Source organism: Pteropus alecto, unplaced genomic scaffold, assembly GCF_000325575.1.
Source record: "Pteropus alecto unplaced genomic scaffold, ASM32557v1 scaffold88, whole genome shotgun sequence".
NCBI classification, from domain to species: Eukaryota; Metazoa; Chordata; class Mammalia; order Chiroptera; family Pteropodidae; genus Pteropus; species Pteropus alecto.
In genome coordinates, this window is record NW_006494611.1 from 11,870,381 (window position 1) to 11,879,004 (window position 8,624).

At 35.4% G+C, this 8,624-nt stretch overlaps 1 pseudogene; it reads left to right on the top strand.

The window, feature by feature from the left end:
• LOC112474238 lies at positions 1-119 on the top strand (annotated as a pseudogene).
• Positions 120-8,624: the final 8,505 nt, after the last annotated feature.

Consider the following 8,624-nt stretch of genomic DNA (forward strand, 5'->3'; position numbering starts at 1 on the left):
GTCTATGGCCATGCCACCCTGAACAAACTGGATCCTGTCTGATTTCAGAAGTTAAGCAGGGTTGGGCCTGGTTAGTACTTGGATGGGAGACCACCTAGGAACACCAGGTGCTGTAGGCATAAAAAATAAGGGATTATAAACTGATGAGGTTCTTGGAATCTATGAGGTTAACCTTGCCTAAAATAAATAAATAAAACAATTACAGCAGTGTTAATGTGCCGTGTAAAATTTGAAACATTGGAAACTTTTGAAGTAAGGTTTGAAATCAGGTAGTATAAATTGTCCCAATTTGTTATTTTTAATTTCAAAATTGGGGGGGGTGGGAAGGAGTCTCTTGAAATTTCATATGGATTCTGGAATCAGCTATCAATTTCTGCAAAGCCCATTGGGACATGGATAGGGATAGTGTTGGATTTGCAGATCGATTTCTAGATTGTTGCCATCTTCATAATACTAAATGTTCTGATCCATGAATATGAGATGCTTTTTCATTTATTTAGAGATTTAATTTCTTTTAGCAATGTTTTATATTCCTGAGTGTTTATTCTTTTTCTATAGTTTGTTTTTCCATTTAAGTTTTTAATTTGAATGGTCATAAATATTTTTATGTTTTTTGGTTTTCCTGCTTTATTTAGGAAACGTTCTCCTTTTACTCCAAGGTTATACAAATAGTCTCCTGAATTTTCTTCTAATGGTTCCCCCCACCCCCAACCTTTGCATCATTGGTACATTTGGAATTCATTTTTTTACAGAGTGTAAAGTAAGGAGTCTAGCTTTGTTTTCTTTCAGACAAAGAACCAATTATGTTATCCACATAAATCATACTTTCTCTACTGAATGCTAAATTGTATATCAACTTTGTCACTAAGTTTAGAATATTTACTTAGATTTGTTTCTCATGGCGCTGTACCATTTATTCATTGATTTGGGGGAATATATTCAGGGGAACTAGATTAAATCATTCAGAAGTCTGTATGTAATAAACCAAGTCTGAGAAATTAGAAAATGGCCAAGAAATTCATGAAAAAAAATTTTGAGTAGAAATACACTAGATGCTAAACATTTCTGTAAAGTTGTTCTAATCAAAAGGGTATGGTATTGTCCCAGGAATGGATAAATAAATCAATACAAATTGAATTTGAAAACTTTCTTCAGTCATGTTTCACTCATATAACAACTATTTCCAGTTCTTTATTTCATCTTACAGTCTTTACCTATATAACACAAAAGTCAGTCTCCTGGAAATCCCAATTTTACCAGTTTTCTGGGCACACTTTTTTTTCTATCCTCTAGCTCCCTCTGGTACTTCTGCCTCATAGTTTTCATGGGTCATTTCTTTTCCTGAAGTCTCCAGCCTCCTGTGTTTTTGCTTACCTTTCTTTCTTTGTTCTCACTGTTCAGCTTCACCAGCTTCTCCCCATTTCTCTGTCTCCCCCCTTTGCTAACTCCAGAAAATCAAAAATTCACTTTTCTTTATTTTGAAGAGCAATGCTGTATTACTTATCTCACTAACCCAGGCTAGCTATAAGCTCTAGATTGCTACAACCATGAGGGTCTATTAAAGTACAGTCCCTTTATCCACAGTTTTTCTTTCTGAGGTTTCAGTTACTATAGTCAAACTTGGTCCAAAAATATTAAATGAAAAATTTCAGAAATAAATAATTCATAAATTTTAAATTGCATGTCATCCTGAGTAGTGTGATGAAAGCTCTCCCCAATTCACTCCGACCTGCTGAAGATGGGAATCATTCCTTTGTCCAGCGTATCCAACTGTATACAATACTTGCCTGTTAGTCACTTAGTAGCTGTCTGGGTTACCAGATCAGTTAGGAAAGAGAAGGAGAGAGAGAGAGACCACATTCACATAATTTTTGTTACAGTTATAACAAAATATAAATATTGTTATAATTGTTCCATTTTACTATTATTTATTATTGTTATTCTCTTACTGTGCCTAATTTATAAATTAAACTTTATCATAGGCATGAATGTATAGGAAAAAACATTGTATATAGAGGGATCGGTACTATCTGCAGTTTCAGGCATCCACTGGAGGTCTCGGAACATATCTCCCTTGGATAAGCAGTGGACGACTGTATTTGGCAAAGCAAAGTTAGTGCACTTTATGAGAATTGCTGTCTCAAGCTCTTTAAAAGAATCACTTTTTCTCCCTGCTCCATATGCATGGTTCTCACAGAGTTGCAATCATAGTTTATGTACATACAAATTTGTGTTCTACTTTCATTTGATGTTATTTCATCAAATGTACCTACTTATAAATTTGTGTTCCACTCTTTTTCATTTGATGTTTTTTCATAAGTAGTTTTCTCATCATGACTCTTATCTTTAAAAACTGTAATTCCATCATGTATAGATGATATAATTGATAATCATTTCTCTAGTGTTGAACATTTAAGACATTTTCACTTTGTGTTGGGTGAAATTTGTTATAACATATTTTTAAACAAAGCTCTCTTTCTATCATATATTTTCTGAAAGTAAATCTCTAGGAATATGTGTCATGAGGGAAGAGGAGTTTGAATTTTTATTACCCTTGAATTATCTTTATTATTATCATTATTATTATTTTAACTGGGGAAAAATAATTACAAATTTAAAAATAAAGCTCTCTTTTAACATTATTTTTTGAAAATATAATGCCCAAAATGTCCAGAACTGGGGAAGAAGAGGAGTTTACATTTTATTGCCCTTGACATGTATTGTTAAATTTTACACAATATGATTCTAGTAACATATTTGATTTGAAGACTAATTGTAAAGTTATGGTAATAAAAACATTGTGGCATTGGCTTAAAAATAGACAAATAAATCAATTAACAGGATAGAGAATCCAGAAATAGACTTCCACATATATAGACAATTGATTTTTCACAAAGGTACAAAATCAATTCACTGGTGAAAGCATAATCTTTTTAACAAAAATGCTGGGACAACTTGGATGTCTACATGAAAAAAAATGAACTTCAAACATTTCACACCATATAAAAAGATGAACTCAAAATGTATCATAGACCAAATTGTAAAACCTATAGCTATTGGACTTACATAAGAAAACATAAAAAGAAGTATTCATGACCTTGGAGTTAGACAAAGATTTATTAGACTTGACACCAAAAGCACAAGCCATAAAAGAACAAATTGGCAAACTGAACTTTATCAAAATGTAAAACCTCTGCTCTTAGTAAGAGTTAGTTAAGAGAATGAAAATATAAGCCACGGATTAGGAGGAAACTCTTTTAAATCAAATATCTGATAAAAGACTCATGCCTGAATAAAGAACTCTTAAGACTTAACAACAACAACCAAAAATCAGTTTTTAAAAAGAATAAAAGACGCTTCACCAAAGAAGAGGTATAGATGACAAATAAGACATGAAAAAATGAGCAACATCATTAGTCATTAGGGAAATGCAAATTATAATCACAATAAGATACTACTATACTCCCATTAGAATTACCAAAATTAAAAAGACTGACCAGACCAAGTGTTGATGAGGATATAGAGCAACTAGAACTCCCTTATGCTGTTAGTAGTCACTAGATTTACCCAAGTGAATGAGAGCCTATGTCCTTACAAAGACTTGTACATGATTGTCGATACAGCTTTGTTTGAAACAGCCAAGATTTGGAAACAACTCAAATATCTATAAACAGGTAAATAAAGAAACTGCTGCATATCCATGCAATGGAATACTACTCAGCAATAAAAAAGAATGAGCAATTAATATATACTCCAACATGAATGAATCTCAAAATAATTATGCTGAGTGAAAGAATCTAGACAAAAAGAGTACATACTGTATGATTTCGTTTATATAAAATTGTAGGAAATGCAAACTAATGTATAATGCGAGAAAGCAGATCAGTGGTTGCCTGGGGACTGGAGTGGGTTCATACTTGGAGGGATTCAAGGGAGGGATTACAAAGGAGCTCAAAGTAGCTCTTAGGGGTGATGAATTTGTTCATTATCCTAAATATGGTGAGTATTTCACAGGTGTATCTGTATGTCAAAACTTATCAAATTGTGTCCTTTAAGTAAAGTTATTTTTAAGTGCTATCTTTCTATTTTTATACTATCTCCTTATAAAAGCAAGCATTACATGTATTTAAACATTACTAATTATTTCTAATATGTTTAAGAAACAGCATTAGCAAGGATAACAAACTTCCCTCTTGGCTTCAATATTTCTGGAAATTTACATCTATGGACAGCTTAAACTTTTAGTACTTGGTCTTCAAAAGCCTGGATTTGAGCACTGGCATTGCTACTTGTTAGCTGTAATATTCAGCCAGTCATCTATCTTTTTTGTGACTCAATTTCCTCATCTGTATAATGAGGATAATGGGGTCTACTTCCTAGAATTGGTTTGAGGATCAAAGGCAGTATATACTTGAAAGTGCTTTACATCCTGTTGATGGCAAAATAACATGTAAAGTTTTTAATAAGTTTCATCACCAGATGATCTAGTTCATACCTTGAGCCTTGAGAGATTCGATCAGAATGAAGATAATTTTTTTTTTCATTTTTTAAGTTTGCAGGGAAGTCATGGAATGAGGTGAGATTTTAATGCCTGTAATACCCACCACATTCATAAACTGGTGGTTCTATGTTTTTAAATATGACATCAACATCCTCTTAACTTCTCTTGGAATCTTCCCCCGCCCCCCAGCACCCTTGACAATTACTAACCTCAAAGAAAAACCCTATTGATAACCTTGGTTTATTTTGCAGGCCAGAGATAAATTTTGATAAAGCAGAATTTATCCATTGTATAGTTAGCCTAATAGCTAATATTTCCACATCCCTATAACACAGTCAATGTGTGTTTCCCCAGCAGTCTCAGTATCAACTAAGAACTTGTTAAAAATGGAAATTCTCATATACCCTCCTAGACCTACAGAATCCAAAAGTCTTAGAATAGGGCCCATCAGTTTTTGGTTAAATGGTCTTCCCAAGTGATTCTGATAAAGGTTAAAGTTGGAGAACCACTGCTATAATATATACTGTTAAATTGTATGCATCAATTATCAATTTACTAGTTAGTGGTAAATTAAATCACTTTTATTTTTTCTTTTTTTGGTTATTTTAAAAAATTAATTTATTTCCCAATTACAGTTGATATATAATATTATATTAGTTTCAGGTATGTAACATAGTGATGAGACATGTATATACCTTAAGAAGTGATTACCTGATAAGTCTAATACCCACATGACACCATACATAGTTATTACAGTATTGTTGCCTATATTTCCTATGTTGTACTTTACATCCCTGTGACTATTTTTATAAAAAGCTTTTAACTGATGGCCTTTTTTGGAAACATTTTCAGAAATATTTTCTAGTTTGCAAGAAGATAGAATTGCTTTTAAATTCTACCTATAGAGTGGGTTATGAGTTATTGGAAACGCTTGGCATAGAATTGTGCAGGCACTTGGGGAATTACTTTGACTTTAGTTCAGCAGAGTGCATTTTGGCCAATCAAAGTGGTAATTTACCAAATAATATCCTATTCTTAGGAACTTGAACAATTTGAAAAACCTCCACAGCCCTTACACTAAGGAGGCTGTGGTTTTATTTTTGCAAATTTGCACAATAAACTTGTGCTCAGTGGCCACAGTGTTAGACAAATAAGAGTCCCTATGTGAATTAAAGCTAAGCACAAATTTTCAAGTTCAATGGTGCTCTTTTCACCTGTTTTCTGTTACCTGGGGTATCATTTGTTCCTTAACCAAATTGAGTAAACCAGACTGAATAACAGAATTCCATCTGGAATCTTCTGTTTGGTTTAGATAGAAGGAACCAGGTTTTCAGCATCTGCCCCAGTGGCTCCTCTCTACCGAGGCCTGGTCTGAACCCACAAACAAGGGTGGCCTACCATAGCTTAAACTCTCAATTGTACACCAGGATCTTTAAAACTGGCTATGGAGTAAACACTGGGTTTATGAGTCTGCTTTTTCCTCCTTGTCACATTCAAGATGAGCTCAGAAGCATGGAAGTGAGACCATTACCGAGACCTGTACTTTCCACTGGGCACTCCCTTCTTAGACTCTGACACTTGGGTGTGTGAAGTCCTAATTCTGTTTTCATATTCTCTGCATTCTTTGCATCCTAAATTCTAGGTCACTGATTCTCAGACTTTGGGGTTTCACAGAACAATAAATTAAAGGAAACACATTTCTTAAAATTGAGTCATTTCAAATTTATTAAGTAAGGATTAATTAGAAAATAACCTTTAATATCATGATCATTACTTTTAAAAAGGACCTTTAACAACAATAAATAAAAAAGTATAAAAGACATAATATTAGAATAAAAAACTGTTCTTTTAAAGAAAGACCATGGGTAGCCTAACACCAACAATACCTTTTTAAGAAGCAGCTGGGCACAGCAGAAAATAAGCAAGCAGGTTCTGGGTTCCATGCTACCTGGGTTGGAATTCTTGTCCTACTACCTGCCAGCTGCATGATCTTGGGCAAATCACTTGATCTCTCTGAATGCTATTTTCCTCAACTGTAAAATGAACTTTACAATAGTGCTCAGTTCATATTTTTGTTGTTGTTGTTGTTGTTAATCTGATGTTTATTGTTATTCTCAGTGTGACATTTAGTCTTGTTAAAAAAAAAAAAAGGAAACGACAGGTCATGTCAACAAACCAAAACTTAAAAATTAACCTAGTAGCAGTTTCAGCCTCTCCCAGGAGTGGAATTTTAAACCAATCAGTCTGGAATTTCTCGAACTATATTAGTGAGGTAATCTGTATGAAAAACTCCTGCCATTCCCTTCCCATTCCCGAAAGTAGAGGACCTGGCCTAAAAATAAACCTTTTTTTTTTCTTTTGCTAATAACTCCCCTGCCACACCCTCTATGAAACCTATTTTGCACGGTCCCACAGAGTGCTCTTCTAGTTGGTAGATGGATTGCTGTCTGATTCATGAATCACTTATATAGCCAATTATATCTTCAAATTTACTCAGTTGAATTTTGTTCCTTAGCAGTCTGATATAAACTGTAATACCTAAAAGCAGAAGTTCCTTCTTTTCCCCAGCATTATTGAGACATAATTGACATAAAGCATTGTGTATGTTTAAGGTGTACTACCTAGTGATTTTTTTTATATATATTGCAAAATGATTACCACAATAAGGTTACTTAACACATCCATCACCTCACATAGTTACAATTTTTCAAGTTCATAATGTTGTGTAAGGATTCTATTATTGATGATCCACAAAGATAGCCTTATGTGCTTTTAGTAAATATCTGGTACATAGTTTTAAAATATATTAGTTATAAATAACGGTAAAAATGTAAGTTCTGTCACCTCTTTTTTTCCCCTGCTAATTTTAACAGTTATTTTTGCATTTGATTTCACTGATTCAAATGTCTAAACACTGGGGTAAATCCATTTGCCTCTTTTCAGCGTTCTTCCTCGGAATTCTGTTAACCCGACCAAGTGTGGCTGTATTCCACTGCTGATTCCTGGTCCTCCAAGGTCTGGGATGCTTACCCTCCAGATAGTGGAACAATAGCAAACTCAGAAGGCCAGAGGTACAGTTTAAGTGGCATCAGACGTTGTCTAAGCTGATTCCCAATGTATTTCTCCTGTCCTTCCAGTAAGCAAGAGTCAGGCAATGCCTGCTAGCTAACTCACAATCTCATGGCCAGTGCAGAAACACTAAGCTCCCCATCCTGATTCCAGCCAGTTCCTCTGGTCAGCCTGTGAGAAATGGCTCTTTGCTTTTTTTTTTTTTTAATTAATCATCCAGGTCTAGCGTCAAAGGATTGCAAATGTTGGTGGCAGGACCAACATTTGAGGAAGAAACTAGGAGAATTTGTGTCCAATCACAGTTTGTGGCAGGTTTCTCATCACCAACCTACAAGTTTCATTGAACACTTCATCTTCAAAAGAGCAGTGAAACTCTTTTGGGTAAGGAAAAGGCACTTTACATGTACAAGATAAATTAACTTCAAGTCCAGCTACTTCTTTAAAAGCAGCTTGTCTCTCACAGAAACCCTCTGAGGGGAATCAGACTGAAGTCTAGGACCTGTGGAGACTGTCATCGCACTTCACGTTGCTTTCCAGCATTAGCATTACAACTGACTGGGTACCCAGAGACAGGTGAGGTGGTCCCGGTGACCAATACCATGCTGAACTTTGCAGAGATGTGGCCCCTCATGGTGGCATAGACATCCTGTAGCCTCTTTTTTTCAGCCTTCCTCTCTTTCCATTTCCTTTGGGCAACGGAGACTTTTCATTCTTCTATTCGGGCCCCATTTCAAGGTTGGAGAGGCAGTTAAGAGGGGTGTGTGTGTGTGTGCGTGTGTGTGTGTGTGTGTGTGTGTGTGTGTGTGTTTTAGGGGAAGGACCCTCACCTCAGCTAGGTCTTTGGCAGGGCTTGGCAGGTCCACAGACTTAAGCTGGATCATAGCAGAGGTGGGAGGAGGTAAAGTCCCTCTTTAAGGGGATTCCCAGACACTGGTGGGTTAGAGGGGCAACTCTGCATCTTGGGAGGGGGCTGTAGTATAATGTTAAAAATAGTCCCCAATGGATCACTCTCAGTCTGGCCACAACCTTTGGCAGTTGACTTTGCCACTCCTCC